We start from the raw sequence: 19,294 nt of genomic DNA on the forward strand, positions 1-19,294 counted from the left end.
ACCCCGTGCCAGTAAAGCTGGAAGTAGCCACCAAAGCAAAGCTCATTTGATCTGAGATGTGACGGGAATTTTCATCTCCAGATTCATCTAAGTAGTTCATTATCGGAGTAGCTGGTCTCTATCACCATCCTCGGATGCAAAAAAAGCCCAGAGGACTAGGACACATCACTCCATGTGACGCTGAACACAGAGCCAGAATCTCTGTGAAGCAGAGCTGCTGTCCAGAAACTATCATACTACAAATTTTAACTTTTCGGCTCCTATCTTTGGTAGATAAACCATGTCCAGGTCGGTCCTGAAGTGGGCACTGATGAAGTCTTGTCTTGTGCCTGCACGACCTGATCCTCCCGAAGATGTGTGAGCAAAGTACGCTCCTGTGGACAATGACTAATCGCTGTCCACCTCTGAGAGCGTCCTCACTTGATACAGCATAAAGCAGCCAATTGTTGATAGTGTAAAATTTTCCAACCTTCCAGATGAAGAGAGGCTGTCTTCATGAACACAGTCGAAGCAGATTTTATCCCGAAGGGAAGTACTTGGAATAAGAAGTGATAACCCCACAGTCAGAATTGCAGGAACCTTTGATGATGAGAAAAGAGGTACTTGAAAATATGCATCCTCTAAATCTACCGTGAGGAGGAAAGCTTCCATCATGATGAGTGGAGCAACATTCTGGAAAGTTTCCATCTTGAATGGAATTTTTCTGATGGACTTGTTGACCTTCCTGCAGTCAATAATAATTCTGTATTTTTGAACTATTGAATATCGCACTTCTTCCTTCTCTTCTTTGGGAGCTAGTGTTATTGCCTTTTTCAGCAGAATAGTTTGAACCGCATCCCACATAGTTTCCTTCTTGCCTTTGTCAGTAGGACAAAGAGTACTATGGTTCCAGTTTCTGGAGAAGGAGAGACAAACTCTATCATATCATCACTCTTTACCACGGCCAAGGCCCAGGCATCTGAAGTGGATCTTTCCCAGGCAGCAACAAAAAGCCTTAATCGCCCCCTTCCCTCTGCCCAGTCATGACCGCTGCTTCTTATTTGGAGACATGGTCTTGGATTTTGGGTCTGAAGAATTCCAATAGTTCTTATTCTTTTGTTTCCTGAGGAACCCAGAATATCACTGGTGGGATTTCTTGGCAGCCTGACCGAAAGGCGATTTCCATGAAGCTTGAGAATTCTTAGAAGGTGTTGCAGGGTGTTGAAGGAGAAAAATCTTTTTATTAAAAAAAAATGATGGCGTTTGTCCTTGAGTTCTTCCCCAATCAAGTGTGCTCCCTCAAAGGGCATACACAGAGCAGATGGCTTTTGAGAAGCATCCATGCAGCATTCTTCAAGAAATACATTCCTCCTGGCAGCCATGTCAGCACCTTCTCTTAAAGTAGAGTCACAAACCACGTCGAAGGCAATATCCAATTAAAATCTCATATTGTATTTTGATTGCGTCCAACAACTCTGAATGCTCAAACTGGTCCTAGACTGCCTTAAACAGATCCCTAATGTCAGAGGTAAGTGACTGGCTTGTGTAAGCCGTGTAGATGCCTGCTCTCATATATAAATGTGCCCCAGCATAAATCTTTTTTATGGCAGCGTCAATTTTTTAAAAATCTGGTTCTTCAAAGTTTTTAGTGATTTGAAGTACGCCCAACAAGACTGGCAACCATTCAGTACACAACCACTGTTTCCGGAATCTTTTTCTCCACATCTTCCAGCGCATAAAGTTTGGACAGACCATAGAAAATCTCCTTAATCATCTACTAAAGAGGCTTTTCTGACTCTTCTTCAGAATGTGAGTCAGAAGAAGAAAGAGGCAAAGAATCCTTAGGTTTTATAGGGGGCTGACAGTCAGACATAACCTGCTACGCAAAACAACTTTTATCCTCCTCCTGGTTACCCTTGTTTAGGTTTCGCCCGCACAGCGCTTGCACTGTGCTTGTGAAATCTAATGTAATTAATATATCTTAAAAGGAGCTTACATGCCGCCTTCACTGTTTATTCACTTCTTATTTGTCCATGGGCTTGTCACTTTAGCTTTCCTTTGTTTCAATTGGTTGAACGTATTTTCTTTTTTTCGGTGTGTTTCTCTTATCAGTATCCTGGGGCCTAATTAATCATTCTCATCAGCTTTGATGGCTGGAACTACTTTTACTGATGCATTTGAAGAATTATTTTCGTGGCAGCACATGGCTACATTCCTACACTTCTACATTTTCATTCTTTTTTTTAAACAGGAGATGTTTGCCCATCTGTGCCGATAGCCTGTCATCCATCTCATCGATTTGCTGCTGCTGCCGGAGTGCGGATGTATCACTGTATGTATCATAACTGATGGGATCTGTTTTTAGGGAGTGGGAGAGTGTAAGTACACTTTTGATGTGACAACATGGTTTGGCTCGAGTTAAGTGCTCCTGCTGTAATGCTGTGCCTCTTTTTGCTCTGATTTTCTGCTGTGTAGGTGAATCTGAAAATACCCTGTTCCCTCCTTTACTGGCCAACACCCTTCCTCCGGATCCCGTGACCTCACTGCGGCTGCCGAGTCCTGCAATGGTATTTCGACTCCTATCTCCACAATCTCTTTGTGTCTCTGTGTTCCTAATTAATCCTTCTTTGGCCGTGTCCAACCACAAGTGTGTTTTTTTTTTTCTGGGTGGTGTTGCATAGCATTCTTGTGAATTCTGTGAACTGATGTTGTCTTTTTGTGTTTCTCTTTTCGTGCCTTTTTTCGGGTTATCCATAGTGTGACATATTTTTTGTATGCTTTGCATCACAGAGAAAACATCTCATAGCTCCCTCACCCATGTGTCACCTGACTGGCTAGAAAAATGTAAACGTTGGCCCTGGCACAACTGTGTGTTTTGTCATGTGCTTAGTCTGACACAACATCACTTCATGTGGCAGGGTATGTTTTACTTCTAGCACGCATATCTAAAATCGTATTTTAATCGTGACTTACTGCAGCACTGTACCCCAGTAGCAGAAGAAAAGCCCTCCTTTTGTGCAGGAATAATGTCAGAATCTGCTCCGCAAGGTACAGTTGCATTTACCCCATACAAAATGTCTTGGTTTGCTAGGACACATACCAGGGCCTGGCATCATTGCTGGAAGACAGGCAGCCCCACCATTGCTTAAACCCTGTAGGAACAGAGGATCCAACATCAGCTTTTTATTCATAAAGTAGGTATTGCAGCTATTATAGGTCTTCTTTCCTCATGTCTGTGACATGCTTTGATCCAATGCTTGTCAGGATCCAAGAACTGTCATGTCATTGGAAAGAGTAAGGTGTTTTCCTTGTGTTTTGTATTGGCTGGTGGAGCAGAATATAAAAGTGGGTAGAGAAAAGCAGCTGGGATGCAGAGATTAATTGGTAGGCAGAGATAAATGCATGCTAATTCTTATTAAAGCAGCAGTGCTATGAAAACAATTCTATCAAAACATCCCACAGTCAATCAGATCTAAAATAGTGGTTTGTCTGAATTTGTTTCAGGTTTGCTCTGCTTAGGAAATTGAGAAATAATATAGCAATAAACCTTGAAATTAGACTGTTGAAAAACTCCTCCAATGCATACATGTTCATTAAAATATTTGGATGCATAAATTAGGCCAATTTCATTAAAGGTAGACTAAATAGGCACCACTCTAAGACACCTAAATTACACGTCTCAGTCACTGGATAAAGCCAAAGTAAATGTGCAACCACAAAGCCAGAATTTTAATATTGGCTTATTTGTGATGATTGAATTGTTCACATAGTTCATTCAAAATAAAGTGGAGCCTGGAAGGAACTGGTGGGGAGTGAATTTGAAGGTTAATTGTTTTTAGGTTTCACCTGCATAGCACTTGTGCTGTGCTTGTGAAATCTGTTGTATTTAATATATCTTAAAAGGGGCTCACATCCCTCCTTCACTTCTAATTTGTCTTATGGGCTGGTCACTTAAGTTTTCCTTTGTTTCTATTGGTTGAGCATTGTATTTCCTTTTTATTTTGGTGCGTTTCTCTTATCAGTATCCTGAGACCTAATTACTCATCCGCTTCGATGGCTGGAACTACTTTTGCTGATGATTTGAAGAATTATTTTCGTGGCAGCACGCACGGCTACATTTTTGTTTCGCCTTCACTTTCATTATTTAATTGAGCCTTTACTTAACTTTCACTGGCTGCACACTAAACTTTCCCTGGGTGCACACATTTGTTTATGTACTTCAGTTGATAGCAGCCCACTGTTGATGGGAAACAGCCTTTACTCTGAAGTTTTTACTTCGTAGTACATTTTTCTCACTTTTTTTTACATCGTAAAGACTGTTGACACGCAAGTCTTTACATCACGAGACAAAACCAGGCATTTGAGGATAATTAAAAAAGGGGGTTTGGGCAGTGGCGTAACGAAAGTTGAGGGGGCCCCCCACTGCAAGGTACATGGCAGGGCCCCCGCGCCGTATTTAATCCGGAGCTCTCAGGCCCAAGTACTGTACTGAGGGGGCCCCCTTGCAGCTCAGGGGGCCCCCCGCACCACGGGGGCCTGTGTTACGCCCCTGGGCTTGGGGGGGGGTCTTCCCCCCAAAATATAACATGTTCAATTACTAACAAATATGTAAATGACAAATAGAATTAAAAAATGTATTAAGAGTTAATGTATGCATTTCAACAGTAGTTGGCAGTGTTACAATGTGATAGAATTTTTCAGAAGCAGTAAGCATGGTAAAAGTATGCGTGGTAGTGGAATGGGTGGTGAAGGTGTTTGTAATGTAAATGAATCCTGTGAATACTTATGTCTAGAAATCTCTAAATAGAACAACCCAATGTGCTCACTTCACTCATTTTACCTTCCACCAGGAAACAACCTTACCTTTATTGAACACATAATGGATATCCTAGCCACAAATGCCGGACACCAGAACACTCCGATATTCCTAGGGGGACTACAACATCCACTGGAATGACCCTGACGACCCTGAGGTCAATAGCCTCAAAGCTTTCTTGACTGACCTTAACCTATCCCAAATTTGTGACAGCCCCACACATGAAAAAGGCTCAACCCTAGATCTAGTCCTCTCCAAATCTAACTCCACTCAGCTGGAATCGATCCTCCTATGTGCCTGGTCTGACCATCACATCATCACTTCCCATATCAATGAATAAGTTAAACTACTCTTATGTCCAACCTAAGAGAACGAAAATCTGGAAGAGAAACCTAAAAAACGTCAATCCTATCTCACTTGCAACAGCTAGCCCTATCCTAACGCTTTACATGACATACACGATCTGACTAATCACTACTTCTAATCTATGAACATGTTATTAGACAATATAGCTCCACTACAATTGAAAAGCATCTCCAATAAAGATTCAAATCCATGGCTAAATGAAGACAGAAGAGCACTAAGAACAGTTGAACGTCAATGGAGAGCAGCACCTTCCTCTATTTACCTCAAAATACTCAGAAGCACAAGAAACGCCTATGTAAAAGACTTTTCGAAATAATCAAAGCTCAATCTAAGGGTGTCTCCCACTCACCTCAAGTTAATCCAGAAACACTCCCCAACTGCGAGGCATTTGCGTCCTATTTCACAACAAAAACTGAAAACATAAAGACAGACATACTTAATGACCTATTAGCCCTCACTGACCCTCACATGATCGCCTCATGACCCCCCTCAGGAACCCGCTTAGCTGTTCCGCAAAGCTCAAGAACCTCAAATAACGCCGACTGGTCCTCCTTCAACCTCTACAGCGAAGAAACTATTCTAAAAATGCTCACGGCCTTAAATCCATCCAATCACTTCTCGGACCCACTCCCACATCCCTCCCAAAAGACTTCATACCGACGTTAGTGCCTCAATGGACTAGGATTATAAACACCTCTCTGCTGTAAGGAACCATCCCAGACATCCTCAAAGCTAGTCAGGTATCCCCCATATTAAAGAAATCATCGGCTGACCCAGCAGACCTAAATAACTATCGCCCTATATCCAACATCCCTCCACTGGCCAAATTAGTAGAAAAATTTGTTCACACGCAACTTATCTACCACATAAATCACTTGAACCTGCTCGATAAATTCCAATCTGGCTTTCGATCAGTACCGAATCTGCCATGACCCACATAATAGACGACGCATTAAAAATATTGGACCAAAACAAAGCCTGTTTGCTAATCCTGCTGTACCTATCCTCCGCCTTCGACACCGTCAAACACGACAATTTATTAGACCTCCTGAAACATAGAATGGGACTCTCGGGAACGGTTTTCAACTGGTTCACTTCCTTCCTTCAAAACAGGACATAAAGATTCAAGACCAATCAATCTTTATCCAAACCCACTCCAGTCACTTTAGGAGTACCCCAAGGATGTTCCCTCTCCCTGACACTCTTCAATTTGTTTATGGAACCACTCACAAGCTTCTCAACTCTTCAAATGTCCAATACCACACGTATGCAGACGACACACAACTCTACATTAAGGTCCACTCACTTGAGGACATCAAGTCCCTCAACTCAACGCTCCAAAAAACGCAGACCTGGCTGGCAAATAACCTCTTAAAATTAAACACCCTAAAAACAGAATTCCTCCTAATAGCGCCCCCCAGCCAAACAACCATCATCATGGAATGGATGAGGCACTTAACAGCACTCGACGGTGAACAGCTCATGATCGACTCTGCCAAATCGCTAGGTATAACTCTGGATAATAACCTAAATATGCAGACCTACATCAGCGCATCAACTAAAGGAGCACATTTTCAGATGAACACCTTAAGAAGACTGAAACCCTTCATACCCGCAAATGACTTTAAACAGGCAGTCCAAACTCTAGTAATCCCCAGAGTGGAATATGGAAGTATTGCTCTCTGCGGCCTTCCCAGATCAACGGCAGCCCCTCTAAGAGCATCAATCAACGCAGCTTCCAGACTAATCACAGGCTCCAAAAGAAACTGTCAAATCTCCCCGGACCTACGTGCCCTTAACTGGCTACCCTTTGATGCCAGAATCCATTTGAAAATTGCCTGTATGACACACAAGGCACTGCATCACAAAACCCCACGATACCTTGCAGAGAAATTAGTACTATCAGGTGGTAACAGAACCATCAGGAGTTCTTATAACCTTCTACTGAAACCACAACGATTTACCAAGAAGAAAGCGTATGACCGCTCCTTTTCAGGAATGGCCCCTAGGATTTGGAATGCTTCACCCCCAAGAACAAGACAGAACCCTCACACGGCATCCTTTAAAAAAGAAGTGAAATCGATTCTCTTGGCCTAATTCACGTGCACTATTAGATGCAGGCTAGTAGCTATTTGCTATGCTGGAATAGTTACCACTGTTTGGACTAATATAACCAATAATTTTTTGTATCTATATGTCTATTTCCTCTATTTGTTGTAAATCGCTCTGATACCCGCAAGGGTCTTGTTCGCGCTATGTAAAACCTTCAAAATAAAATGAATGTAAATGGGTGGTATTGGTATGCGTCGTGAAATGTGCGATGTAAAGACGTGCGTGGTGAAGGAAGGCCTGGTAATGTCATTTTTATTTCATTTATTTTTATTTATTTAAAGAGTTTTATATAGCACTGGCTAGACCTGGAGGTATCAGAGCGCTTTACATGAGGTAAAACAGTTTTACAAAGTTACATCAGTTGCTGGAGTGTAGCATAACTTGGAAAAGAAGACAGTGTTACATAATTACATTAGTTTCTAAAGCATAGCAAAAAACTCCTATGGGGCATAGAAGGTAGAGGGGGGAATAGTAATGGGGTTGGCATGCAGAGCGGGTCAGGCACACTGGCAAGGGGGGAAAGTACTTCAGGGGACACAAAAAGAGTCCGAATGCACGAGTCAACAAACCGGTTGGGGAAGGTGTTGCGGGAAGCCAAGCAACCGTGGTTGAAACCCCGGAAGGTAGGTGACGGCCTGCGGGACGAACCCCAGCCCATCTCCTCAATAGTTACCTAGGCAGCTCAACCTGGCATCAGCCGTGTTGAAATGGATTCGCAATCGATAGATTATCATTCTTTATCAGAGGCGCGTGAAGGAGACGTAGAGGGGAGGTGAGTAACAGTGTCAGGGTCCAGAGGGTAGGTGTCGGCCGAGGGGGTGATCCACAGCCAATCTCCTCAACAGCTACCTAGGTAGCTCCATCGGGTAAAGGCCGTGTTGCTGGGGCTCTGCTGTTGGAAGATTCCAGTAGTAACAGCAGTAACACAAATGCAGGAAACGGTGAACAAAAAGGGAAGTCTGGGATGGGGCATTAAGCCTGAAGTAGGTATTAAATCAAGAAGTCCAGCGTCTCAGCAGTTCCAGGCTTCAGACCCCCATCCAACTATGGTGGAGGAGGGGCTGAGGCACTGCCCAATAGAGCAGTGCCTCATACAACCACTGTTGGTTCTCCGATGCCTGGGACTCTTTCCGAAATACGCTTTCAAGCAGAGATTTGATACCCGTTTGGCTTTGTTCTGTGAGGGGAACTTTCAAGTTAGCAATTGGTATGCTCTACAGACTGGAGCAGCATCGAAATCATGTGCACTGAGTCTCACCCTTTCCACTGTTGTTCACAGGGATTGGGTTGCGCTTTACTGATCCAGGTAGGATTGCTTTGCTCACGGCCCCGGGTGAGGATTGGATGAGCGGGGTGCTGCCATTGAAGTAATCTAATAGTAATCCCAAGGGCCACACTTACCAGTGGCCCGCAATATCAAGTCAATAATAAGCAGTTGGCAACGTAGAAGGTTCAAGCGTTTATTGGCCACAACAGAACTCTACATAGAGGAGCCTCATCGAACCTCACCCATCAGGTGTGCCGAAGAAGACTGCTGGCTCCTTGACAGAACCACACTTATATACATTACAGATTCAGCATACAAAGCATTGCAAGTGGAAAAGTACCAGTTAGTCCTAGAGCTCCTAAATGAGCTCATACCATCTGCCCGTATAAGGTTACTATCTCGTTCAAAGAAGGTCGGCCGGGTGACTCCCTTTCGTCTCGGGCACAGAGGAATTTAGCTTAGTACTCCCTACTGCAGATGTGACCTTGGGCCTCGGCCGTAAATACAATTCACCCTGTCTCTAGGCTGGTACGAGCTAAATCATACAGAAGGGGGGTAGAGAGAGACACGTGATCCGAAGCACGACTGTTCATGAATCAAGATGGCCACAGTATGGCTTTTCGGCCCTTTCTATCGTGCAGGACACGGAGACCAGAGGAGTTACTTTATAAAGCAGTCCTCGATGCATATGGAGTAGAGATACAGTCTAAGATACATTATGCTAACTACACATATTTGACTCGAATCCCACAGAACGGCCCTTTTTAGCATAATGTAGCTATCCAGGGGACTACTCTTCAAAAATTCCCTCGTCTATTTGCATTAGGTCGTGTATCTCTTTCTGAAATAATTGAGCGTTTACCTTACCCTGGTTTGCTTTAGGAGTAGGTAAGGCAAGACGAACTTGGGTGGCACAATAGGAGCAACAAGCGGGCCCACATTGGATGCAGGCACAACAAGTGAAAAGGAAACCTCCTATTACTAGAAGGGCCATGAAGATTTTCCAACCCCAGGTGGTAAGGAGATCCCAGAACCAGCCTGAAATAGACCAGGTTCCGGTCTCCGTGTGAATCTCGGATGCCAATCGATGTAACTTCTGTATGGCCAGATGGACTGAGGAGGCGGAGTCAGGTATATATACACAGCAAGAGCTGCCAATCACTCTACATGCTCCTCCGCGATCGGCTAGGATAACGTCTAAAACAAGGCGGTTCTGAAGCATCACAAGTCGGGTCGCTTGAAGCTCGACTGTGATATTGGTCAGTATCCCAGCAGTGGTATTTACTACTCCCTCTACTACCCTGGACAGTCTTCTAATTTCTTTACTGGTCAAAATGGGTCCCCACATAGGCAGAACTCCCTTTATTATATCGACAAAATGTTGGGCAGGGGTATCCGTCTGGTCAGTGGCATCTCCATTAGTTTTTACTGAGTCTAAACTTCGTCGATTCAGCGAGTGGGATCGGTGATAATCAGAAGGCGCTATATAAAGAGGAGGGTATAAGAAGGATAAGTAGCATTTACCTGACCATCCTCTAGGAAGCCAAGTGTAAGCATTTTCTCCACACACAAAATATACATTCGGGGGAGTGAGTATAGGTGGGCTGCTAAAGGTTTGTAATCTATAGGTATAGTTACATCTACTATAACCAACAAATAAATGGCCAGTACCATGTATGCAAAAGGAGGATGAGCTATTCAACACAGGGACCGGGATGATTCTTTCATTTGACACATTTCGCTCCTGGAAATATCTAAAATACTCGGTAAAGTTGAAGGACACAAAATCCAATACTTCATCCCTTAACCAGGTGTCATTCTCATGTTCCGTATACACATTCATGCAAGCGGTAGGATCCAGGGTACCGTCCGTACCCTCGGCATTTGGGGTGAATCCCTGATGTCTTTCTATATAGGCCAGAATTGGATCATAATCTTTTTCCGAAAATCGGTGCCCATCAACTGCATAATGTTCATACATCATTGACAATTATCTAAACCATGCTTCACAACTGCCTAAATATGACAACGGCATTGAAATGAACAGATCATGTTTGTGCATTACTGAGGGGAGGAGCCCACATACCCAGCAGTTTGTGGTATTCGTTGAACTGTGGGTTTGGTGCAACGTTTCAATGAAAGCATTATTCACATAGGTCTGGCGGTGTCTTTCTTTATGCGGGGCAAAAGTCTGAAAATGGTGCTCCTCTGGAACGGGGGTGGTAGCTCTCAGGGTATGCACAGGATAGCGGAATTCTAGATAAATGAACATTCCTAAGCATAACATTAATGAAACAATTATTATGACAATAAAAACAATCTTGGCACGCAAGCTCCAAGTAGAAAACATTGGCAAATGTGGATGCAAAGGGCGGTGTACTATGGGACGCTCCTCTTCAGGGACAAAACGGGCAAAAGGGTACATTCTCACTAAAAGTCCAAATATAAGCTCGGGGAAACAGAAAATCTACAAGCAGTCCAACCTGCCGGAGGGTGCTTCTTTCCTGTGTCCGTTATAGAGCCTCACAGGCAGACTCCTATTGTTCCATGTAATCACAAAAAGGGAAAATGAACACAAACACTTCTCGCGTCGGAGTTGTACTTGACGCAACTCTTGTAGAAAGGAAAACTCCACCTGGGCCCCCACCAATCAACCAATGTCTCTCTCTTCTTTCTGAACAGAGCAATATCAAAAAGTTCCAGGCTCTCAACGGGTTCAGTCCAGTGTGTTTACTTATTCCCAGAGGCTACCCAGATCTCTCACTTTCATTCTCTAGCCTGAGCCTGGGATCTTTGCTTTTGGCCGGGGCCGCAGGTTATAGCGAACATGACCCGGTGTTTCAGGATTAATGAAAAGAACAGGCACAGTGGGGTCACGAAAGGATTGGGTGTGTGACGTTCCCTGTCACCTGTTGCAGCCCCAGATGCCTGATTACCTTTTACAGATGTCGCCGAACTTACGACACCCTCCGCTCGCCCATCCGTTTCTCCTTGGGCGTCCGGGGAAGGTGACTCTTCGGTCGATTTATCGCTCTCGTGTCTCAACACCTCGCTTTGGTCCCGTTGGTCATCCGGCAAGGGAAGCGGGACCTTTTTTAGATGGGACACATGGATCCAATGCCGCTTCCCTTCAACCTTCACAACCGTCCTCGTGGCCAGAAGCACCTGGAAAGGCTTGGTCCAGCGTGGGTCTAGACCCGATTTCCGTTGGTAGTTCCGAACCAGGACCCACTGTCCAGGCTCCACGCCGCGTCCGGGACCCTCCTGCAGAGGCTGCAGCACTGCTGCTATCTGTTGGTGAATGGAACGAAGATCTTTAGTTAGTGCATAAAGGTAATCTGCCAACATAGGGTACTCGATGTCTCTAAGGGATTTTGGTCGCGGCACACCCCATACATTAGCGGGCCTACCAAATATCACTTCATATGGCGATATTCCACTGCGGGAGTGAGGAGTGGTCCTTACAGATAGTAAAGCCAGAGGTAAGAGATCGGGCCATTTTAGACCCGTGGTGTCCTGCAGCTTAGCCAATTTCAATTTCAGGATCCCATTATATTTTCCCACCAATTCCTGCTGATTGGGGATGGCGAGCCACATGAAACTTCTGCTATATTGCCAGACCCTTGCAAACATGTTCAACAAGGTCAGCATTGAAACGTTTCCCATTGTCACTCCAAATCACCCGGGGTACCCCATAGCGAGGAAAGAACTCTTTTACTAGGGCCTTCGCGGTGGCTAAGGCAGTATTTTCCTTGGTAGGGTATGCCTCCACCCACTTGCTAAACGTACAAACCACCACCAAAACGTATTTAAGATTGTTAACCCGTTCAAACTGAATGAAGTCCATTTGTAGCACCTCAAAAGGTAGGGTGGGTGGCGCGAAGCTACCAGTCAAAACAGGGATGCTACCCCCTGGGTTATGCTGCAGACAAATCATGCAATTCTGAACTAGTTGCTTTGCAGTCCTGTGGATGTTGGTATTATACCACACAGGATCCAGGATTGCGCAAATACCTTGAATCCCCACATGTGCAGGACCGTGGGCCATGGACACGATTGCATTCACAAATGCATTCGGCAGCAGCCACCTACATCTTTCTGGTAGATCAATCCAGCATCCATTGTCATCCAGCTTTCCTATCTGCTCTTGCCAGTTTTTTAGTTCTACAGGGGTTGCTTCTGATTGCAATTCTCTTACGCTGTCTATAGTGTTACTGAATGCCTCTGCTTCTATCATCCCTTTATGTGAACTCGTTACGAACATGGAAGTGGTATTGGATTGGGTAGTCTCTTTGGCGATTCTGTCCGCAAAGGAATTACCCTTACCTACATCATCAACTATTGCTTTATGAGCACTGCATTTAACAACCGCTATGGCTTGGGGCAGGGTCAGGGCAGCTAACAATCTCAACACCAACTGACCATTCTGTATCTTCTGACCATGGGATGTAAGGAAACCTCTCTCCGCCCACAATCTTCCAAAGCTATGTGCTACGCCGAAAGCATACTGGCTATCGGTGTAGACATTTATCCTCAACCCTTCACCCAATTGTGCGACTAACTCAGCGGCCTGGGCCGATCGATAAGGTACCTTGGCCGTCTCAACTATTGTTTGCAACGTGGTGATCGCATAAGCAGCGGTCGTAGTGCCATTGGGTAACCGAAAACATGAGCCATCGACATACAATTCCCCTTGAGGGTCAGATAAGGGAATATCTGTCAAATCTATCCACCCCTTCGTTTCTTCTTCTGTCCGAAATATGCAATCATGTATATCTTGACTGTGATCCTCCGGGGGGAGGGGTAGTAACGTAGCAGGGTTCAAGGTGACACATCGTTTGATAGTGATGTGTGGTGCAATCAGGGTCAATTCGTACCCCGTAAGACGCGCACTAGTTAAGTGCTGAGTCTGTGTTCTGTTCAACAATACGTCCACAGCGTGGGGCACCATCGCTGTCAGGTCCGTATTCAGGACAAGCCCTTCCGATTGTCGGATCGCCACTGCAACCGCAGCCGTGGCTCTCAGGCAACTGGGAAGTGCCCTGGCGACATTATCCAATACCGCCGAAAAGTATGCACAAGGTCTTTGCTTACCACCAAATCCTTGTGTTAACACTGAAAGCGAGCAACCGTCCACTTCATGCACGTAGAGTACAAAAGGCTTCCGGTAATCAGGGGTGCCAAGCACAGGGGCAGAGCAAAGAGCTGATTTCAGAGAAACAAAAGCATTCTGACATTCAGTTGTCCAAGGTAAAGGTTCATGCACATCTTTAGTCGTTAGATGCAGGAAAGGTTTAGTCAATAAGGAATAGTTAGGGATCCATTGGCGACAGTAAGAAGTTATGCCAAGCAAAGCGCGGACATCACGTTGCGTGCAAGGAACAGGCATGTTAGATATGGTTAGAATACGATCAGGGGTTAGCCGTCGTCCCTCCTTCGACAGGAGATGACCGAGATAGGTCACCTCCGGTCGACAATATTGAAACTTAGACAACAAAACTTTATTACCGTGGTCTGCCAGGTGCTGTAACAACGCAGTCGTCGCCATTCGGCAACCATGCTCAGTATCAGAGGCCACGAGAAGATCGTCCACATACTGCACTAAAACGTTACCGGGTGGCAAGGTTAATGTGTCCAACAACGTTTTAAGAGCTTGGCTATAAATACTAGGACTCTCTGTATAGCCCTGTGGGGCGCGACAAAATCTGAAGCTGCGACCTCCTAAGGAGAAGCCGAAAAGATAACGGCTATCTTGATGTATGGGAATACTGAAAAAGGCGTTTTTCAAATCAATGACCGAGAAAAATCTAGCCGTCGGAGGAATCATTGTCAGGATAGTAGTGATGTCAGGCACTACAGGATATTGGGGTACGACAATCTTATTGATTTCACGCAGGTCAATCACGAAACGATAAGTATCAGCATAATCAGGACTCTGATCTATCGGGGCCCGTTTGAGAATAGGAAGAATAGGGCTGTTGCACGTGTTAGAAGACGTCTCTTCCACCACCCCCATGCGGATCAAATCGTGAACAATGGACAGTAATGCCCGCTCCCCTGCGGGGGCAATCTTATACTGCGGAACTCTGGGTAATCGAGCATTTTGTTTGAGTGATCGAAATGGGTGGTATGCTCAACAACCCTACATCAGTATCTCCAGTAGCCCAGAGACTCTGTGGAATCTTGGCAAGCTCAGGGGGCAAAGGGTCCGTTTTAGAGAAACATTGTGCGGAGGGAGGTAAGGGTTTCCTAATAGTCAAGTAAACACCATCTGGAGAGCAATAGATGCGGGCATACAGCCTCTTCAGTATATCCATTCCCAAAAGATTCTCACCACATTGTGAAGTCAGAAGGAAAGGTGAGTCAATTGAAATCGGCCCCAAGTTAAGAGAAAGAGGTTGGGAGATGGGGCTTACCACTGGAGTTCCGGAGAAACCTACAGACACATTATTCTGGCCAGACAGAGCAGCCCCAAGGACAAGGGCGTGTGAAACGGAACTATTCATAGCCCCCGTGTCAACTAGAAACTTACCTGATGCATCCATTAGACGAGCATGTACGTAAGGTCTGTTTTGATCGATCAGAATTGACACGTGTCCCCCACTCTGTCCTCGGCTCTCCTATGCCTCACTGTAGCCTGCCGAGTCGTTACTTACACATCCTTCGTTATAGTACTGCTTTCCTTGACCATGGTCGAAACAATTCTGGCTATTCTCACCTTGCCCAACTCCTTCCTGTCTCGTATATCCACCTCGACGACCACTGGCACGGCCTCTCCCTTGACCCCTCGGAACACCGGTCTGCGCCTGCAACAACGGACACTGAGCTCGCCAGTGCCCTTCCTGCTTACAGAAGGCACACTGATTTATTCCTAAATCAGTTCGTCCTACACCCTGTCCGAGCCCCGCCCCTAATGCATATGGAGTAGAGATACAGTCTAAGATACATTATGCTAACTACACATATTTGACTTGAATCCCACACCATCTCGCAATGTCACCCGACCTGAGATACAACTGACCGTGAGACATGTAGGGGGCACAGTATATCTTATAATACTGACAGCGTTGCTGCCCCTTACTTTGCTGATCGCTGTGCCGCATGTATTTGTCCTCGCTCCTGGATTTTCCCAGCTTCCTTTGGCAGTTGATCAGAGATGCCATTTTGGAGTCAGGCAGTTCTCCACCATAGGTAACACATGACCAAAAGCCCATATGCCATTTCTTTATCTTATCAATGGCCAATAACCACAGAATACCTTTTCATCAACTTTTCAAAAACGTGTTTTTAAGGTTTTGAAAAAACTGTGCTTACACTGTGCTTCTTTGTTTTTTCATTCACCCCATAACGGCCACAATTTCAAGCCTACTTCGCAGGTACATGTTTTTTTTTAATAGTAGTACTAACCCATTTCAATAATCTCCCTGTGGAAATATACCTTTTTAGGGGTACACTGGTGCAGGGTCACCCTTCTGTCCACGGGTTCAAAAACCAACAAAGTAGAGCTCAGCACTGAAGTAGGAATAAATAACACGTTTATTAATCACTCATGAGTGGGACCACATCCACACAGCACTCTGAAGTGCTGGAGGAGGTAGTACACTGAAATCACAGAACACAGCTTTTATACAGTTTTTCTGTATTGTAAGCACATGAACAGAAATAGGAAGAGCAAGTTTTGGAAATAGTTCTCAACAAACAAGGGCAGATAAAAACTACATGGTCAGCAAAGTGGGAGGGGGAGCAGAAATGCTTATGGCAGCAACAAATGATTGACAGTCAACAGATGTACTGGCAGCTATAAACTCTCAGCATATACATTGCTTTTAACTGAGACAGGAAGTCAACTAAAATAGATAGCACAGGCTGGAAAAGACGAGTAGCAGAGGACGAGAGAATTACGAAGGAAATGAACACCTCAGACAAAATGGCTGCTGCTTATGCACATCCCCACTTTAAAATAACACCAGTTACAGCACAATATGTTGCCTTTCTTAAAAAACAAATCCTAACACTTGAACAGTCGTTCAGTAACTTATATTGCACAAACATTCACCAAGCTAAACTTACAACAAAAAACTGCTGATTTTAATTCGCATAGGCAAAACCTAATGCATTTACCAATGCTTGTTAGACGAAGGGGAGCAGGAACCTGAAAATGATTCACCCTCCATGTGCTGCTTCTTTCCTAAGTGTTTACTCATTACCACCACCAGAGAGCAGAGCCAAGGAATCTCAGCTTTATGTTGTACCTGTTGCTCAGCCAGTGTGAGTGTGGTGTGGAATGTTGGTGTGGGTGATGCTGCAGAATGTTGGGTGAGTCAGGCTGGCAGTAGGAGGATGGGCTAAGCAGCAGGAAGGCTGCTCCTAGTGGGGCTTTCTGTACCTTTTATCTGGAACAATCTACTCGAATAAATACTACCTTAAGTTTACCTCGAACTGGATCTTCTTTTACTTGCAACATTTTGGCTACTTTACTGGAAAGAACCTGCGTTTGCCACCTGATTGAACTGTAACTTTCAAGCTTGAAGTAACTGGATATCTATGAAGTTTGAACTTTAAGAAGCTGGCAGCCCTGAGCCCCACCAGTGACCAAAAGACTGGTCAGCCCCAATGCGGGCGTGCCAGTTCATGCTGGACTTTTCCTCTACCCGTCTGCTGTAATCTGCAAGAGGTGTCTGTGTCCTGCTGCCTTGGGAGAGTGTCTCCATCAAGGGGAGTTCCCCCGAGGCGCAACAAGTCTAACAGCTAACAGCTTTGAAGAATAAGGTCTTTCCCTCTGCCTTTGTGAGGTAGAACGTTTGGTGTCTTGGGAATTGTAAAGGTGTTCCTCTTGTGTAGTGACCAGCCCCAGAGCCTCCCTGTGGAAGTACCACTGCCAAGTGCCTCCACGGATCTAGTTTTCCCTGTGACTTTCGTGTGAGAGGAGCCACTGTCCCTGTTTGGTGGTCTGAGGAGCCTCTTTTTCGTGTGTGGGGGAGGAGCACCTGCAGTCTCTTTCTGTTGGACTAAGGAGGCCCTCATGCGTGCCGTAAGGAGGAGCGTCTAGTGTGAGACGAAAGTTAACTGGCAAGAGAAGTCCTAGCTTTCCTTGTTTTTGGACTGAGGAGCCTCTTTATTCATGCCTTGAGGTGGTGCATCAAGGGAGGGGCTCGGAGTCTGCCTTATTGTGGTGTGCCTTGGTTCGAGTGCCTCAGTGTCCGTGTTGGCAACATGGGTGAGCAGTACTCGGTGTCTCTGGAGTCCATGGCATGAGGAGTTCACTCCCGCCTTTGTGTTTAACTTGGTTGGTGCACTATTTGGGACTGTCTTGTACTCACATTGTACCCGCATCTGCTGCACCTATTCTAAAAACAGTTGGAGTCCATTGGCTCACCTGCCTTCAACCGCCGTCCCTGGTGCCAGCGCGAGCCCTGCCTCCAGTCCTGCATCTTCCACGCTGTGCTGCACGGATGTGCCTGCAGCCACCCAGCTCTACGTCGTTATGTGTGCCGCCATTTTTCTCGACTTTTGCAGAGGAAGTTCTTTGCTGTGTTGTTTCCTGTTGCCGGTCTGCACCTATTCATTTTGTGAAGCTCCTTGAGCCGTTTTCAACATTTGCCCAGCGTTTTCCTGCTATTTTGGAGTGACTCTCTGGGAAGTTTTGCTTACGTAGACTTTTGGTGAAAGACTCTTCGTTGTTTGTTTTTGTTTTTTTCCATTTCTTCGAATTTCTTTGTCTCCGGTATCTATGAATTGCACTTTAGGGGCATATGTATAATTTTGAATGTTGGAAACTTTGGGACACTTCTAAACTTGGTGTTATTAACTTCATTGAAGGGTGTCTTTCACCATCAAAGTGTTTATTTATTTAAAAAGTAGTGTGAGGGGGCTGTCATTTAGGCATACAGCCTCTCAATGTTGCTTCTTGTGGGAGGCACCATCTACTGTTGGCATGTCCTTTATGTTGCCACTTTGCATGCGTGTGAGAAGGTTGTTAGGGGTTAAATCCCTTTGGTCTTCCACTTTTGGTGGGCATGGCTTGTCGTGGGTAGGTCACTCTGAGTTACCCACCTGAGTATGTGTTGGCGAGTTGACTTTTACATGTGAAGTCGATCTGGGTCATCCCCTTTGTTGTTATTGAGAGTTTGTGTCTCACTGTTGGGGGTGTGTGTACAAGAGGGCTCTTAGGTTCTGAGCCCCTCTAGCCGAGCCTCTAGCCTACCACTATTTTTGTGGTTGTGGGTTGACATTTGTTTGTCACCTTTGTGGGCATTGTGTATGAGTTGATCCCTTTGTCGTTGTGGGAGTTTGTTTATCTCTTACTGTTGGGAGATGTGCGTGTGTGAGTAGGCTGTTTGGTGCTGAGCCTCTTTAGCCTACCACTATTTTAGTGGTTGTGGGTAGACATAGGTATGTCACCCTTGTGGGCGTTGTGTTGGAGTTGACTTGTCAGTCACTCGTGTCTTCCACCTTCGTGTGGTTGGTAGGTGCATTTTGCTTCACCTTTAGCTTTGGCATTGTTGTTGAGCATTTTCTCTGTGCTTGTCCTCCCTTTCAACGTCAGGGTTTGTCTCAAGTTGTGTAGTTGATTTGCTCTGGCGTGTTGTCTCCTGTACCATTGAGGTTTGGTTCCCTGTGTGCTCACACTCCTTTTCGGCCTGGCCAGCTGGCATGTTAGTGGCTCAAGGGGTTGGTTGGTTGTGTGTGGTGCAGTCTGCTGTTTTTTTTGTTGTGTGTGGAAAGGGAGTGGATGTGAGTAGGGGTTGTCTTTC

At 45.3% G+C, this 19,294-nt stretch overlaps 1 long non-coding RNA gene across 1 annotated transcript in view; it reads left to right on the forward strand.

The window, feature by feature from the left end:
• The first annotated feature begins 2,460 nt into the window (after positions 1 to 2,460).
• The window catches only part of LOC146855809 (uncharacterized), a 32,226-nt gene continuing 15,392 nt past the window's right edge, over positions 2,461 to 19,294 (forward strand). Inside the window, exon 1 of the long non-coding RNA XR_014981393.1 lies at positions 2,461 to 2,546. This is a non-coding gene — a long non-coding RNA (uncharacterized LOC146855809). The remainder of the gene's footprint in view (positions 2,547 to 19,294) is intronic.

Source organism: Triturus cristatus, chromosome 4_1 (genome assembly GCF_964204655.1).
Source record: "Triturus cristatus chromosome 4_1, aTriCri1.1, whole genome shotgun sequence".
Lineage (NCBI taxonomy): Eukaryota > Metazoa > Chordata > Amphibia > Caudata > Salamandridae > Triturus > Triturus cristatus.